The 18,812-nt window shown below is 43.3% G+C and overlaps 1 pseudogene; it reads left to right on the forward strand.

Annotated features, from left to right (window-relative positions):
* Positions 1–14,204: 14,204 nt before the first annotated feature.
* On the forward strand, positions 14,205–17,839 carry LOC131495589 (deoxycytidylate deaminase-like; annotated as a pseudogene).
* Positions 17,840–18,812: the final 973 nt, after the last annotated feature.

Here is an 18,812-nt window from a genome sequence, read left to right on the forward strand (position 1 = left end):
GTGAAGAGTGAACGTTTGACTTTCTCCTTGCTGATTTGGATGTCTTTTATTCCTTTGTGTTGCTGATTGTTGAGGCTAGGACTTCCAATATATGTTGAACAACAGTGAGCCCTTGTTGTTGTTTTTTTAAACACTTGCTCTATTTTCTTTTCAGGATTTCCCCATGATTGCCTGTATAACCGTATCAGCAACAACCAGTTCACCATTATTTTTAGGGGAGAATCAGTTGCCATCAGAGACACCACAGAACATTGAAATATCTGAAGAATACCCCCTCTGTGTGTCTTGCAGTAATATATATTCACTCACCAAACAGTCACTTAGCACCAACCTGGATCCAAGCACCTTGCTCCATGCATGACAATACAGTGTTCACAATGCAACTGCTTTATTCAAGGAGCTTTTAGGCTACTTGGGAAGAAAAACACATCAGTCATGAACTATACATTTTGGTGTGCTGTCTTCTTTTAATGCGCAGACTCTAGACTAAAACAAGCCTGCTTGAAACACCATTTACTCAAGTGGTGACCCTTCCTGGTGTTTGCTGTCTCAGAATCTTGACTCAGTGGTTGGCTCAGGTGTTTCTATCCCCACTGGAACTGGATCCCAAATCCAACAGGACCTGGCAAGTGGTAGGCACTCGATGATTATTTCTGAATGATTGAATAATTCAATTCAGACATCAAATTATTCTTAAAGGTTGTGGATTATTACTGTGACATAAAGTGTATTAAGTATCAAAAAGTAGTAGTTGTAATCCTACTTGATAAAATGAGAAGATTACACAGTTTTCTGTAGGATACAAGTTTATGTTAATAATCATGAAGTTCACACAGGACCCTAAAGCAAGTCTCCCATTATTTGTAATATGAAACTGAAAGGGCGGGCCTACACCGGCCGACTCCATCTTGTTGTGTGTCCTCCACCTTGACCATGCCTCCTCCCCTTGAGTAACCTCCCGCTCACCCATTCAAACTTCCTGATCAAAACATGCCCGGCGACCTGCGTAACAGGACTCCGACCCTTCCCCAGCCAATCAGCTGAGGCCACAGCCATTACCTCACCAACTGCCCCTAGACCCCTATAAAACCTTTGTGCTTTTGAAACTCGCTCTCTCTCCCCGGCATTTCACCGCTGCATCAGTGCAGGTAGGGGATTGAGCTTGCGCTAGCTCGAATAAAGGCTCTTTGCTTTTGCATCGGACTCGGCTCCCTGGTGGTCTTTGGGGATCACAAATTCTGGGCATAACAAAACCATGAGAATTTGTAGCACATGGAGTTAATAGACTGTTCTGGAATCATGTATCCAGATTCCCTTCTTACTCTTCCTGCCTGAATGAGCTGGCCTTCCGGGACATGCTGACCTTCTACTTCCAGGGTGTTCTTAAGTGTTTAAAGACTCGTAAGTATTTGTTTGTGCTTTATATCATCTGGATAATGTGTTTGGGCTTGTCTTGTTATTTCTTGGTTGACCAGTAAAGAGAAATAATCTCAGGCTAATGAGAGAAAGACCATCTTTTTTGGAAAGTTCTGACAAGAACATAGAAAATTAGAAAGAGCTCACTCCCACACTTCAGATTTTGAAAAGCTGGATGATCAAGATCACTTCTCCTGAATCCATCAGAGCTAAAGGATCAGATCAACTGGTTAACCCAATATCTAGGGAAATACAGACTCACCCAAGAAAATAGAGTATGCAAACCCTCGCTTACCAAAGACAGGTGCCAGAGGCTCCATAAGCCAGAAAGAATAATTCAGCTCCAACTGTTAACAAATGACTGAAGGCTCGTTGAGTACTGGGAGGCCCTGAGAGTCACAGACTTGGGAAATTCACTGTATCTCTAGGCTTTTGTCCATCAAACTCCCAGCACTCCTGACAGGCTGGAGTCCAGGATACAGACCAAGGAACTGCCTTCCTCTGGCACAAGCTTGAGGCCTGACAACAGCGGCAGCATGAGAAGGTCAGAAAGGAGCTTTAACCTGGTGTGGGAAGGGCAGAGAGCCCCACTACCTCAGGGCACAGTGAGCCACTCTGCAGCGGAAGGAAGAGCCAGTGGGGGAAGGGACAGGAACACACCTTGTCCCAGACTAAGAGGCTCCACCAGTTGAGGCAAAATCAGGAACACTCAAAAGGCCCAGTCCCCAAACTGAAACACAAAGCACCTGGCTGAGGAGAAGACTGGGCCAAAGCAGAGGTAGTGCCCCCTTCTCTGTCCCAAGCAGGCCAGCCAGCAGGGAACCAAGGGCAGCTCCTGCTGGTGGGGGGAAAAGAGGATGAAGATATCAGAGAGCAAGAATTTCCTTTGCCCTTCAAGTTCCTTCTAGCTACACTAAAACTCAGATTGACACGGGGTAGATTAACAGGAGAAAATCAAATTTAATTGCATATGTATGGGGAATCCACACTGACACAGAATTCTAAAGACAGTGTGGTGACCCGAAGCATATGTGAGTTCAGGAGGTGTAGGAGCCTGAAGATACAAAGGAAAGGAAGACCACTGGCAGGACAGTGAGAGGAGAGGTTTGGAAAACAAATAGGTGCCCTATTATGCAGATACATTTCTTAGGAAAAGAGGAATCTCTCTTAATAGCTCTCTTCCTGCTACAAGCAGGCAGGTGAGGGAGAGGTAAAGACCTTTTCTGGAATTTGCTGGGTTTTGGCTGCTTTTAACTCAAAATAATGCTAGGGGCAAAGTAGCCCATCTGGGGAAGGCCTGCTCTGGGCGCCTATAAAGATAAATCATCCTGAAGCATATCCCAAAGAGAATACTCACAGTGAATAGGAACAAAGCCCTCAGGCCAACAGCCCTACCTACAAAGAAAGAGAGGAGAGAGGGGAGAGGGCTGTGAAAGCAGCAGCAGACACAAACCCAGGCCTCTAGATGAGACAGACTGAACGCCCTCCACCACACTGAACAAAAGAACAGGCACACACATTTCCATTCCAAAAAATATATATCCTAATTACCTCAGTGTCTTAGCCTACTGACATGTCTGCATTTTGATCAAAAATTATTAAACACATGCAAATAAGAGGGGGTGGTGCCCCCAGGCCCCTAAAACAGTCCACACTTGCCTTCTGAGTCCTTGTGCCCACAGGAGAGCAACAGTTAGCACATTCAACAATAACAAAAAACCACAGCGGTGACAAGAAACTCCGTCACAGGTTGAGTGATAAAGACTTCAAAGAAAGGAGAAGTTTTCTATTTTGAGGCCTTGGAAAGCACTTTTCTTCCTGCTGTTTAAGTAGGAGGCCTCCCATTTGCCTTTTGCACTGGACCCTGTAAATTATAAGCCTCCAAAAATTTACAGCCATGAGTGTAGTGTGGGGAGAGTGGAGGGGCTGGGGTCTGGCGTGGGTTTGGGCAGGAAGGAGAACGAAGAATGACAAGGAAACGAGGAATGTCATTTTGGGACCAAAGTGTTGGGACCTGGGCAGAGACACCAATGGTCATAACAGATGCAGAAGGAGAAGGGGGCCAGAAACAGACCATCAGCAAAAAGATTTAGGGGTCCCTGTGGGCAAAAAGACAAAACATAGCTTTCCTGACACAAGAATAGTCGTTTTAGGCCCCCAGCCATCCTGTAAAAGAAGGTAAGAACAGCCACTATCAGGCCAGGAGATAGCCTAATCCTATCACAAGAAATCAGTGGTAAAATTCCCAGACCTTCAAAAGTCAAGACTGACCTGACACACGCTCTTGAGTTATCTTTGTAGGATGTGAACTCCTCAGAGCACCCAGATGCTGGAAGCTACTGGAGCCAGGGAATCGGTAATGCCCACTCCTGCTGGCCTCATGACTGACCTGAACTCTGTCACCTTCAGATGACTTTTGCCCCAGTACCATGCTGAATTCCCCATTGCACAACCCTCTTCATGAGAATGCGTGCATCACCCTCATTTAGAACTTCCTCAATTTTGTTGTTCAGGGAAGCACTGCTTTGGGAAATCTCCCCGGCATTCTCCTTACTTGTCGCAAGTAAAACCCTTCCTTGTCCTATTCTTTGGCTCAGTTGTGTCTTTTGGCTCAACACCCACCAACAGGCAAGTACAGTTTGGGGTAATAGAAGGAGGAGGAAGAGAATGTGGAGGAGGAGAAGGGAACGGAAGAGGGTTGGAAGTTGAAGTGGAGCAGAGCCACTCAATCTTCAGCTCAGCTCCTGTGGGCAGAGGTGAGACACAATTAGGGGTGCAGGAAACAGCTGGCACATGAGTCATGGTTCCACTGAGGATCTGTGACTTTCTCAGCATAGGGATCGATGGCAGGCCACGCCCAAGAGGGGCCACTTTGGCATGAATATTACTGTGAGTTAAAAGTAATCAAAACCCAGCAGATCCAGGAAAAGTTCTTGCCTCCCCTTGAACTGTCTACATTTACATTGGAAAAAAGAGCCTGTACCAGGAAGAGAACTATTAAGAGAGATTCCTCTTTACCTAAGAAACTTATCTGCATCTGCATAATAGGGCACCTTTGTTCTCCAAAGCTCTCCTCTCACCTTCTCACCAACGTTCTTCCTCCCCTTTGTATCCTCAGACCTCTACCCCTTTCCTGAGCTCACATAAACTTCATGTTGCCTCACTGTCTTTGAAATCCTATGTCTGTGTGGATCCCCTGTATATACAAAACTAAATTTGATTTTCTCCTGTTAACCCGTCTCCTGTTAAATGAGACAGTTTAGTCCAGCTAGAAGAATCTTGAAGGGCAGAGGGAATTCTTCCTCCCCAACACTAGCCAGCTCCACTTCGGCATGAACGCTCACCTTCAGTGGACAGAAGACAAGTTCTGAAGGAGGAGAAAGGAGGGGGGCTTCTCAAGAGAGACAGCAAACTGGGGACAAGAAGGAGTGGCTGTCGGGTCACTGACAATCGTGTGCTCCCTGGACACAGGAGTCCCAAAGGAGAAACAGGGGAGGTGTTTGGAGCTCAGCTAGCAGGGTGCCCACCCTCAGGGAGCAGGGCATCTTCCGTGTCCCCAGACCTCCCTGAGGCCCTCCTGTGGCTCGTTGGTGTTCAGGCCTTGAGCACCCTCGTGTTTCTCTAACAGCCTTTGCTGGGTGCCCCCCAAATACCATCACGGCTCTTGAATTTCTCCCTCCTCAGGACCCAGATGTGAGCGCTGTCCCCACACAGCCCCACACACTCATCCGATGTGCCCTCCCCCACAGAAACGTCAGCTTCCCTGCGGTAGAAATCCACTATCCCTGATGCCCACATGCCTCCTGTTTCTCTTCTGTCTGGCTGACCTCCAGCAACATTTCCTGCATCTACTCTGTGTGCCTCTCGCCCTTCACACCAAATCTCTCGTGCTAAGAGAGCTTTGGACCGGGCAGCAAGATAATTCCAGGCCGGGACACCCACTGGATGCAGTGAGTTGGTGAAATCACATCAGTATCTGGCCTCCGTTTCCTCATCGGCAACATGGCTGTGCCGAAAGAACTGAATATTTTCTAACAGCACTTCGGGATCTGAAATTCTTCCTGTGTCTTCCTGTGCTCCTGTCTCCTTCCATCCATGTGTTCTGCTCCTCCCCACTCGGTAGCCATGGTTCACCGCACCTTCATCTCAGCTCCCCTCCCTGTCCTCCTACTCCCCACCCATTCAATCCAACTTCGGTCCTTCCTTCCACTTTCACACCGAAGGCATTGTTTTCTCATATGACCCTTGGATTCCTGTATGCAAATATACCGAACGGTTATGGATTCTATTTCTGGCAAGAAGGCATGCTCCACAGTTTGCAAAGGGGATATAACAAAAGCCCTCAGAAATGCAAGATTTTTAAAAGTCTTTTGGTTCTTTTTTAATGCAGAGCTGCATTCATAATGAAATAAGGGAAACACCCAGAGAATAAAACAAGAAGAAATGGGAACCTGGCCAAGACCAACATGGCACATGAGCGTATAAGACGCTGTGTGGGTCACCTGAAGGTTAGTTGTTCTGGCCGCTTTGCTTGAATCAGGTGACAAGGCCTGAGACCAGGCAAATAGGTGAAAGTTGCCACGGAGGTTTCTGCTGTCTCCTTCAGTGACAGGAGGGACCAGGAAAAACACACCCAATTGTACAGAAGAGGAAGTTGTCCATCTGTGTATTCCCTGAATGTTGGCTTGTTTGCTTGTTTCTCATTGTAAGAATTACTAATCACAAGTATGATATTGGAGTTCACAATATTCTACTTGTGTGACCCTGGAGTACACAACGCAGTAAATTAAAATAACAGATGATTCCTTGTGACACTTGGTGAATTCTAACACAAAGTTAATCTCATCAACAAGCTGCAAAGGATTCCCACACATAAAGCCTTTCCTAATATAAGGGCACAACCCAAAATTAAAGAACACGGAGAAAAATAATTCATCACAAAGTTAAGTTAGCAGACAGATAAGTAATACGTTAGATCCCTCAAGAAATCACACACAGGGGAAATTATATTTTAAAAGCTGAAAGATATAAAAAGAAATAATACCAGAAAAGAAAAAGCCGTTATCAAAACCTATGAGAAAGATTTTTTAATAGCAAATTAAAGCTTCTGGAAATAAAAATTCTAACCACTGTAATTAAAAGCTCAGTGGATGGGGACGCCTGGGTGGCTCAGTCGGTTAGGCATCCAAATTCAGCTCAGGTCGTGTTCTCACGGCTCATGGTTTGAGCCCCACGTCCGGCTCTGTGCTGACAGCTCAGACCCTGGAGCCTGCTTCTGATTCTGTGTCTCCCTCTCTCTAGCCCTCCCCCACTCACGCTCTGTCTCGCTCTGTCTCTCAAAAATAAATAAACATTTAAAAGAATTTAAAAACAACAAGCTCAGTGGATGGAGTAAGTAACAACTAGGGATGTACTGATCGCTTTTTTTTTTTTTTTTTTTTTTGATCTGGTTTATTTTGCCAGGACCCTTGTTATCAGATAGAAAGTAGGTAAGGATACGCTTTTGCTGTGTGTTGTTTACTCAAAGTTCTACTTAGAGCATCCTCTACAAAAACTATTTTAAGAAGGTTTTGCTTTTCCATAATATGTTCTGAAAATGCTATGTAATGTTCACTTATTATCCTGCAAGGACTGTTGTATGCTTGTTTACTTTGCTATCTTGCCCACTGCCCAATTCACTAGAAGAAAACTTTGTATTGGTCTGCTGGGGCAGCCATGACAAAGTACCACAGACTGCGTGGCTCAGACATGGATTTCTACTGGTTCCAGAGACCAGAAGTCTGGGACCAAGAGGTCAACAGGTTTGGTTCCTTCTGAGGCCTCTCTCTTTGGCTTGTAGGTGGACAGCCATCTTACCTCTGTGTCTGCACCTCATATTTCCTCTGTGCATCCCTGCTGTCTCTTTGGGTACAAATTTCCTCTTCTTTTAAGGACACCATTCATAGTGGACTAGGGCCCACCCTATGGCCTCATTTTAATTACTCTTTAAAGGCCTATTTCCAAATACAGTAGCATTCTGAGATACTAAGGGTTAGGGCTTTAACATATAAATTCCAGGGAGACACAGCTCAGCCCATAACACTGGATATTTTCACTTTTCAAAACCTTCACTTTCAAATGTGGTTTTTTTAAACAGGGATGTTGTTGATTTCTAGACTTCAGAGACTATTGCTCTGGCTTATGAAAGTAACCTTTAACCTCCCCAAAGCCTCTGTATTGTTTTCTTATTAATAACTATTGCCCTGATAGGTATGTTTAAGTCAACATCTGTTTTCTAAAATGTACAAGTAATTTTGGTTTTTCTTTATGGAACCCCCCCAAAAAAACTCATTTTTCCTCCTCTTCCACAAGGTGCACTTGAAGATGAAGAGTTACTCTTATGAGTATTAAGATTTCTTATAAATTTAAAATAATTAATGGCACAGGGATAGACTTCCAGAAGATAGGACCAGAATAACGAGTTCAGGAACAGATCCATATAAGGGTGCCTGGGTGGCCCAGTCGGTTAAACATTTGACTTCGGCTCAGATCATGAGCTCATGGTTCCTGGCTTGCATTGGGCTCTGTGCTGACAGCTCAGAACCTGGAGCCTGCTTCAGATTCTGTCTCCTTCTGTCTCTCTGCCCCTCCCCTACTCACACTCTGTCTCTGTTTCTCTCTCTCTCTCTCTCTCTCTCTCTCTCTTCCTCTCCCTCTCTCTCTCAAAATGAATAAACATTAAAAAAAAAGAAACAAAAACAGATGAACATAACGTAAGGGAAACAAAAATAATATAAAAACAGGGAGGGGGACAAAACAAAACAGACTCATAAATATGGAGAACAAACTGAGGGTTGCTGGAGGGGTTGTGGGAGGGGGGATGGGCTAAATGGGTAAGGGGCATTAAGGAACCTACTGAAATCATTGCTTCACTATATACTAACTAATTTGGATGTAAACTTTAAAAAATAAAAAATTAAGTTAAAAAAATTTTTAATGTTAATTAAGTCACTCATAAAAAAAACAGATCCATCTATATGGACACAATGTAATTGGTATTGCATATCGCTGGTATTAATCAAGTGACTAACATTGAAAAAAATAAGATGCTACTCCTATTTTACACCATGCACAAAAATCAGGTCCAGGTATATTGTAGATCTAAATGTAAAAGGTAAAATAATTAAGCTTCTCAAAAGTAAAATACTACGGTGGTTTTCACAGTGTGATCCCCAGACCAACAGAATCAGCATCATCTGGAAATTGTAAGAAATGCAACTTCTTGGACCTCTTTCGTGACCTAAAGAATGAGACACTCTGGAGAAAACGTGAGAAACATGAGAAAATTCTTAGCACAAAAACGCAGGAGATAGGCAGAGTGGCTGCAGCTAGATTCTCTAACCAGTTGCTTTTGCAACAGCTGGGCTGAGGACGTGTGAGGCAGGACACAGGAGGTGCCTGAAACCGTCAAGTTTGTATAAGCAAACAAACAAAAGATATATACACAAAGTCAATGAATTCTTTCATAGGGAGACTTCAAGACCTCCGGTCTGTTCTGTAACTAACTCCCAGTGACGTCTAGTGGTGAAATACAGACATTCACCACCATCAAGTTCCCACGCTTCGATAGTGTCTAAAGAGAGTCCCCACCGAGAATTCTATGCTGTTCAGACTCACCGGTTCGGAATTAAAACCTCAGTGCCTGATGTGGACAGTCACCTGCAGTGACATCTGTTCATCTGCTGGGAATCTTATCTGAACCCATCACTTTAAGGAGAGAAGGCAAACATGATCTGGTACCTTGAAAGTGAACTGCATTGATGTGGGGAGCTTTGTAGTAAGACTTTGCCGTAAGCAGAGGATTTTATCTATCTGTGGGCTACTTCCCCCATATTTTTTCCCACAGTTACAGTTAGCCTTAAATGAGATCTCTTTTTCACATTTGTAATCTAAAAGTCCTAATTTCTCTGGCTTTGGAGAAGCATTCTGCTTAAATCTCCAAATTAAAGTATCTATGAAAAAGTATACCAAGTAAATTCCATTAGGCCAGTTTAATTCCCTTATTTTAAAACCACAATAAAATGATTTCTTTTTTTTCCCAATTTTATTTATATTTTATTTAAACAAAATATTATATTTATATTTTATTTATATTTTATTAAATATAAATATATTTATATTCACTGGATCAACTCTTTTTCATATGAAAGAAATATATGTACATGGTAAAAGCTAACTGGCAATTCAGAGGTTGAATTTTACCTGTAAAGGATTTGCTTCTGTGGTTTTTCTTTTGTAGCCATTATTTACACCAAAATGGAACTTTCCCAAATGGAATTGTACAGATCTAAATGTTATTATATACAGTTTTAGCCACTATAAATTTTCTTTTGTGTTGGTTTTGCTGCTATTTACGTTTATTTTAAAATTTAGATGAAGCAAAAATAGTTGAGCTCGTTGATTTACATTTTAATGAGATAATCCATGATCTTCCTTTGTCCCAGATTAGTTTATTATGTTGCTAATTGGTCTGTGTACTTTGCAGACTGTATACTACCTGGGCAGGTTCTGGGCTGAGAAAAGAGCCCCCAACAGGAGTAAATGTTCTCCATTATATAAATTATCATGTCACCTCCAAACAAAGAGAGCTAAACTTCTGGTTTGACAGTTTATGGCTGTAATTTCTTTCTTTGCCTTATTAGCTCTTAGTTAATAAGGATGGGACAACCAGTGCAATGCTGAATACAATCAGCATTTCCTGGCTCCGATCTTAGAGGAAAAGCATACAATGTCCCCGTTTAGTCAGATGGCTCTGGTGACGTCCTTCATCAAATTGAGAACGTTCTCCTTTATTCCTAGATTACTGGAAGTTTTTATCATGAGGAGGTGGTGGGTGTTTCAAATGTTTTACCTGTATCTGTTGAAATAATATGACCACCCTCCTATATTCTGCCAACATGGCGAATTCAAATGTTCGATTTTCAAATATCAAGCCGATCTTCCTCATCTGGGGTAAACCCCACCTGTTCAATACACTGCTAGATTTTATTAAATTGTGTTAAGGGTTTTTGTGCCTGAGTTTATAAGAAATAGTGGTGTTAATTTTTCTTTTCCTATCATTTCTTTGTAAGTTTTTCTTATTAGGGATACACAGAGATCATAAATAGGGAACTTTTTGCTTTTAATCCACATTTTCAAATATATTGGCATAAAGTTTTCCTACAAGTCCCACTATATTCCTTTAATAAGGATGTGTGGTAATATCTTTTTACACTTAATACGGATCATTTGTTTTTTCTCTCTCTTTTCTTGATCATGTTGGATAAGTATCAATTCAATTAATATGTTGGGTTTACTTTGTTCTGTTCTTGCCTCTTTTTTTTTCTTTTTTTTTTTTTTAACGTTTATTCATTTTTTTGAGAGACAGAGAGAGAGCGAGTTGGGGAAGGGCAGAGAGAGAGGGAGACACAGAATCCAGAGCAGGCTCCGGGCTCTGAGCTGTCCCCACAGGGCCTGACGCGGGGCTTGAACTCATGAACCGTGAGATTATGACCTGAACCGAAGTCGGATGCTTAACTGACTGAGCCACCCAAGCACCTCTCTCTGTTCTTGCTTCTTAAGAGGCACGCCTAGATCACTGATTTTAAATTTTCTTTACTGTTGTTTTAATACAAGCATTTGAACTCTGTGGCTCCTTGCTTTGCACCACTTCTGAAGAATCTCATGCATTCTGATAGGCTATGTCTTTATCACCCTTCAGTTACAAATATTTTCTAATCTCCCTTTTGAATCCTTCATTAACCCATGAATTATTTGGAATTGTGCTGCTTAACTTTCAAATATTTGAATTTTTTTAGATGTCTTATTATTATTGATTCCCAATTCAATTCCATGGTAATCAGAGAATACACTCAGAGTGATCTCAATTCTCTCATATTACTGAGACTACTTTATGGCCTCGCGTGTGGTCTCCAATGATTAGCGTTTCGTGTGTGGTGGGAAAAAGCATATATTTGGAATTTGTAAGATGGAATTAATGCTCAATAGGTCATGTTGGTGATAGTGTTGTTTGAATCTTCTACACCCTTATTGATTTTTGTTCATTTATTCTATCAGCTACTGAAAACAGGTGTGTCAAAATCTCCAATCATGATTTTTATTTATTTGTCCCTTTGATTCTACCAATCTTCCCATCATGAATTATGGAATTCTGTTACTAGGTGCATTGACAGTTAGGATTTGTTTGCCTTCTTTATGAATTGATCATTTTATCATTATGAAATGTTCCTGTGACTTACCATTCCCAGATCTGTCCAGTCCCTCTTTTATATCTGAGCTACAGTTGGTATCATTCCTTTTTATCCTGAAAGTCTGCCAGGTGCATTTCTTAGTAAGTCTACTGGCAACAAATCCTCTCAGCTCTCATTTATCAGAAAATATCTTTACTTGACCTTTAGTTCAGAAGGATAGTTTTGCTGGGTATTTCCAGCATTCTGTAGAATTTTAAGTCTACAGCTTTGTGTCTCAACACTGGAAAGATACCATTCCATTGTCCTCTAGCTTACCTTTCTAGTGGGAAGGCAATACTCTTCTTACCTTTGTCCTATACACACTGGCTTTTTGTCATGACCGCTTTTAGGATTTTCTCTTTATTTTTGGTTTTCTGCATATTCGCTATGACATACATGGGTGTGGTTTCCTTGGAAGGTATCCTGCTTGGGATTTACTAGGATTTTTTAATTTTGTGAACTCATATTCTTCCATCCACACTGGGGAAAATTTGACCATTATTCCTAAAAACAGTGTTCTGTCTCTATCCAATTCTTATAACCCAAGTCAAAGATATTGTTCAGTTATTTTAGCTTTTCAGCCTTTTTCCCCAGTGTTTTCTTTCAGAAAATTTTATGACCCTTTCTTCCAGGTCACTGACTCTTTCTTCTGCAGTGTTTATTCTGTTGGGAAGGTCCTCCAATACGCTTTTCTTTTTCCAGAACACATCTGTGCATTATTAAATTTTTCATACATTCTATGAGATTCCCCATATGTTCACCCATTCTTTTTAGCTTGACTTATAAATTTCTAAATGCATATATGTATTTTGAATGGAAAAAGGCTTCATTTGGAAAAAGGCTTCATGTATTTTGAGTGGAAAAAGGCAGTGACACAAGCCAAAACATATTGATAATACTAATTTTAAGCTTCTTTTCTTCTGGTTTCAACATCTGGGTTATCAGTTGATCTGTTTCTTCTTCTTATTATTTTTTATGCATCTCAATTTCCTCACATACCTCATGATGTTTTATGACGTGCTAGACATTGTCCATAGACAATGTGGAGATGGAATTACTCAGTTCCTCTGCTTTGTTTCTATTTCTTTTTCTAAATTTTTTTTAATGTTTATTTATTTTTGACAGAGAGAGACAGAGCATGAGCGGCGGAGGGACAGAGAGAGAGGGAGACACAGAATCTGAAGCAGGCTCCAGGCTCTGAGCTGTCAACATAGAGTCCGACGTGGGGCTCAAACTCACGAACGTGAGATCCTGACCTGAGCGGAAGTTGGAAGCTCAACCAACTGAAACACCCAGGCGCCCCTCTATTGCTTTTTTTAAATAACTTTCTAAATAACTCTGTTTTAACATTTATTTACTATTTTTGAGAGAGAGTGTGTGTGAGCAGGGGAGGGATAGAGAGAGAGGGAGACACAGAATCCAAAGCAGGCTCCAGGCTCCGAGCCATCAGCACAGAGCCCGATGCGGGGCTCAGATCCATGAACTGAGAGATCGTGACCTGAGCCAAAGTCATATGTTTAACCAACTGAGCCACCCAGGCACACTTCTCTGTTTTTATTTCCAAGACTGTGTAATCTCTTTCCAATACATGACTGCTAAAGCAAGGAGGTGATTACTCAGATTGCCCCAAGTATGAAATTAATCTTGGCTTAGGTGGCAGTTTTTAAAATTGACCTCATCTCTTAGTCTACCTCCTAGAGTCACAGCGGTTCCTGCCAAGTCTGACTACTTTGGTCTCATCAGTGTTTGATCCTGGAACCTGGTGGGAGTTGAACGTGTTTCATTTTTTGAGTCTGTGGTAGAAAAGCCATCTGTTTCTAGAAATTGCAAGGACACATGAGGCCAGAGTCTTTTCTGCTTTACGGCCCCACCCACACTGTCCTTTTCTCAGCACAACAGGAGTGGGAAGCCAGGGAGAATTGTTCAGTCAATTAAATTATTGCTGCATTTCAGGGTCTCTGAAACCACCGACCGCAGCTCACCTCCACCACTTCCGGCTCATCTCTCTGAGGGCTGGCAGGCTTTCTCCTCCAATGTTGCCTCCATAGCTGTGCCTCTCTCTGGAAATCAGTCCGTTGGGGGTTTCCTTGTTTCTATCTCTCTTCAATAGTTTCACAGATAAGTATAATTTTTATAATATCTGAAATTATTGGTGTTACTATGGAAACAAAGATCTTCCACATCCTTTCATATCCCAGCCAGAAAATTGCTCATTGTGTATAAACCGTAGCCACTGCAAGGAAAACTATAGTTTCATCATTTTTTTTTCTCTAACTGATCTGGTTCTCCCCATACTTATCTCCTGCTTGGTGAAAAGAACGGAAGAAAGAAAAGAACACAGTTATGTTTAAATCTCCGTGTGAGATCAAGGACTCCGTTTTTCTTTCATGAGGCTAGTTGGTCCTACTGTGCAAACAGAGCACAGACAGGACATATTCTTAGAGGCTGTGACACACAAAGGTCAGGATCTCTCTAACTCTACTTCTTCCAAAGCAAACAGACAGAGAAAATGTATGACAGATGAAAAGCCAACACAAGCAGAGCCTGGAGTTGCTGCAGCAGAAGAGGCAGAAACTGGGCTTCCAGGATGCCGAGGGGATGCCAGAGAAGTGTATGGCTGACACCAGAAAAGCAGGAAACGGGGCAGTGGGGAACCAAGGGTGACAGGGTCCAGCCTAGGGGTGCAGAAGCAGAGCAGGGCATGGTATCCCTGGGATGAGTTCCAGAGGAAGTGTGCTGCAAGGAAGTGAAAACTGGGTCTGAAACACCCAGTCTGAGGCCAGATCTCAATAGTGGTCAGGGCAAAGGCAAATTGTCTTTGCAGGAAAGATTTCTTCAATTATACTGGCCAAATTCACATAGATTAAAAACAATTATGACCTCAAAGATTACCAAGCCCTTATGCCAGTAGAAACACAAAACAATATAAGTCAATTACCTAGGACTAAAATATTGTGGTTGTTGGAATTGGAATGTGGAATTCTGAAAGACAACTGAGAATGTAATTACAAAGACAACTGTACATAAAAACGTATTAGAAGTGACCATGGGGGAGGGGAAGGAAAAAAAAATAGAGAGAGAGGGAGTCAAACCATAAGAGACTCTTAAAAACTGAGAACAAACTGAGGGTTGATGGGGGGTGGGGGGGGAGGGTGGGTGATGGGCACTGAGGAGGTCACCTGTTGGGATGAGCACTGGGTGTTGTATGGAAACCAATTTGACAATAAATTTCATATTTTAAAAAAAAGAAGCGACTATCTAGAAATTAAAGGTAAACTGATGATGTAATGAACTCCATGGATGTGTCAAAGAGCATAATAGATACAGCTGAGGAATGATTTAGAGGGAAGGAAGATACTTCTGAGGCACTTGTCCTGAATGCAGTAAAAAGATAAGGAATGGAAAAATACAAAAGAGAGGGTAAGAGATACAGAGGAGAAAAGATGAAAAAGAGAGAAGACAGCTTACAGGATTTATGGAACATGATCAAGCAGACTCATATACACGTTATTACGCGGGTCTCAGAAAGAGAGGAGAGAGAAAAGGGGGCAAAAACTTGCTCATAGAAATGAGCAGCAACGTGCATGGCATGGAGGAAGAAACGAACATCCAGATCCAGGAAGCCCAAAGCAATCACCAAATAAGATAAATCCAAAGTGACCCACACCAAGATGCATAATAATTATATTGTCAAAATGTAAAGACAAAGACGTTAATGAAAGGAGATAAAAAGCAACAAAAGAAAAAAGCAATTTGTTATACACCCAGAAAGCTCCGAAAGATCACGGGCAGATCATCCAACACAGACTGTTGAGCTTTCTGTGAGCTTCACGGAGACGGCAAAGCCAAGCCACTAGTAGGTACCAGAAAGATAGAGAGGAATCAAGGCATACCAGCATCCGCAGAAAAAGGTAAATGTTTATAGCTGCACGTATACTTGGTATAAAAACCTACTTCTGGGGAACTCATTGGTCCAAGGAGAAATCATGCTAAAAATGTACAAGAATTTAGGACTAAAGAACAATAAAAACACAACATATCAGAACCTGCGAGACGCTCGGCCCAGTTTCGGACAAGAGTCTACCCGTCAGCGGCTCGATTCGTATCTTTACTTTGTTGCTCAAACCTTGCAAAGCTGTGATGTGTTTGCTACTCTACTTTCTAAATTTCTTTTTTAATGTTTATTTACTTTTGAGGGAGAGAGAGAGAGAGGCAGAGACAGAGCATGAGTGGGGGAAGGGGAGGGGGAGGGGCAGAGAGAGAGAGGGAGACACAGAATCCCAAGCAGGCTCCAGGTTCCGAGCTGTCAGCACAGAACCCGATGTGGGGCTCGAACCCACAAACTGAGACCGTGACCTGAGCCAAAGTCAGTGGCTTAACCGACTGAGCCACCCAGGTGCCCCTGGCTACTCTACTTTCTAAGAATAGTGAGAACTGTATTGAAATCACCCCTGAAGTTCCCTCCATTTTTGCCTAGACTTGAAAACGCTTCTGTTTTCAGAATGAAACGCTGAAAATCAATGCGCTAAATGGCTAATTTAAGAGATCACTGAATGGCCTGGATGTGCTTTGGTGGCAGTGGCTGGGGACCAGAACCAGCCTGCAGGCTTGCAGACCCAGTGTGGTGGCTGGGAGGGGGTCTAGCCAAGCAGGTTTAGCATTAATGGGGTTTTCTGCACGAAAGGGGCAACTATGTGGGATGGGCTGAGTATTTCATGGCAGTGGCCTTCTTTTTTTTTTATATATATATTTTTAAATGTTTATTTATTTTTGACAGAGAGAGAGAGAGAGAGAGAGAGACAGAGCATGAACGGGAGAGGGGCAAAGAGAGAGGGAGACACAGAATCCGAAGCAGGCTCCAGGCTCTGAGCTGTCAGCACAGAGTCAACGCGGGGCTCGAACTCACAGACTGCGAGATCATGATCCTGAGCCGAAGTCGGACACTCAACCGACTGAGTCACCCAGGCACCCCTTGGCAGTGGCCTTCTTATCGACACCAAGAAGCAAAGATCCCAGCTGCCAGGTCAGAGAGTGATTCATGAGTACAGAAAACATGATTATGGGGACAGGATACAGTGGGATGCCAAGCAGGTTCCGTGACGACCAGATCCCTTGGAGGGAAATGGCGGACAGCAAGCTAAATACCAAACACCCTGACGTGTGCCACGCAGAGCTGAATGCCTTCATGAACACAGATTGCACACCACAGGTGTGAAAGGTACGTTTCCTTGTTCCTATGTAACGAATGTGCTAAGCTTATCATCCAGGCAGGTATGAAAGGAGTTATTTTGATGTCTGATGATTTACACCGTGACAGTGATGAGACAGTAGCTACGAGGCTCCCATTTGATTTGGCTGGGGTTACATTCGGGAAGCATAGGCAAGACTTTCATCGATTTTGATTCAGTGAACAGCAGACCTAGGCAGAAGCTTCGGTGAGTCACGTCTCATTAAAGCTCCGGGAGACTGGACTTTTCACCTGCTAAGAAGATGCTGATGCCTTCATCTTGAGGTTACAATAACTTTTTAATAATCAATACGGCAAAAGTAGACATCTAAACAATAGGAAGCCACACATCTTCCTGTCTCTTCTGTCACATGGAATCTACATTTGTTTAAACTATTGATTTAGGGCTTAAAACGAAGGAGGCTGTAGATGGCCTGCCATGTAGGTGTGGGATGCCTCCCCCCTTTGTCTCCTGGTTTGCTGGGGGGCCATGCTTCCGCAGAAAGGCACCTGCTCTCTGTCATCACCTGCTCTTTACCTGCTACATTGCTGGAAAGACCAATAAATTCTTGTGTGTTCTTAGTGGGCATGAGCAGACACATCGATTTGAACATCTGGCCCCAATGAGGCACATGGTGTCCTTGGGCAAAAAAAGTGAAACCCGAATGACAGTAGCCTTAAAGTCTTTGCTTTCGAGGGTCAAGGAGAACACCCACGCACCTACCCACCCAAAATCCCAGATAAGAAGGCGCATCTGCCCTTACAGATGATGACCATAACTGAGCCAAGGACCCCTTCTCTGCTCCTGCTATCCTGCCACACACAGGGTCATGGCCCCTTGTCCCTCTAGGGGTGGGGACCCTGCTCCTGCTACCCTGCCACACACAGGGTCACAGCCCCTTGTCCCTCTAGGGGAGGGGACCCCTGTTGTCCGGCTGCTTGTTTTGGTTTGTTGGTCGCAGAGGTCCTCCCTTTATGAATTCCTCCTGTTGCGGAGATGCTGTACGGATGGAAGGAGCAGAGCACCCCCCTCCTTCCCTATGCGTGTGGTCTTCCACGTGCCAGAAGACCTACTCTATAGGACCCTCCACGACAGGAGAGTGTGAGTGAAGAATGAGAAACAGGGGCCACGGGAGCAGCTTATTCCGGATCGGTAGGTGGAGGGAGCTCACGGGTGCTCCTGGAGCTGCGCCTTCATTAACATCAATTCCAGTTCCTGACCACTGTGTGCTGGGGAATCCGTGCCGTGCCCTCCTCTATAATCTCACTTAATCTTTCATTAAACACACCCAGTACCTTTGCTGAGACAATGTTTCTGTATCCTAAAGATTACGGCCTTATTATAGTGCCCATGTGTTCATGTCCATGAAGGAATAAGCACGAGTCTCCGCTCTGGGGCATCAAAGGTGACTTGGGTCCCGCAAGGGGAGTGACGGATGCTGTGTGGTGGACATGTCACATTGTACAGCAACTGTAAACAGCAGGTTAGTTGCACACCTGGCAGAGTCTTCGAGCAGGTGTTTGGGGGAAAAGAGCAAGAAGATGCTGACATACCCTGAGCTGAGGAACCTGATTCCCTCGACCCTCTGTAACTGAGGTCCAACACATCAATAACTGAATCCCTGGGGTGCCTGGGTGACTTCATCGGTGAAGCGTCCGACTCTTGGTCTCAGCTCAGGTCATGATCTCACGGTTCGTGGTTTCGAGCCCTGCATCCGGCTCTGCCGACAGCTCGGAGCCTGGAAACTGCTTGGGATTCCATGTCTCCTTCTCTCTCTCTCTGCCCCTCCCCCACCCGCATTCTGTCTCCCTCTGTCTCAAAAATAAATAAACATCAAAAAAAATTAAAATAGTTGTCTAGGTATGAAATTGGGAATAGAAGTGATTAATGAGGATAAACA

This window comes from Neofelis nebulosa, chromosome 15, assembly GCF_028018385.1.
Source record: "Neofelis nebulosa isolate mNeoNeb1 chromosome 15, mNeoNeb1.pri, whole genome shotgun sequence".
In the NCBI taxonomy this organism is placed as follows: Eukaryota; Metazoa; Chordata; class Mammalia; order Carnivora; family Felidae; genus Neofelis; species Neofelis nebulosa.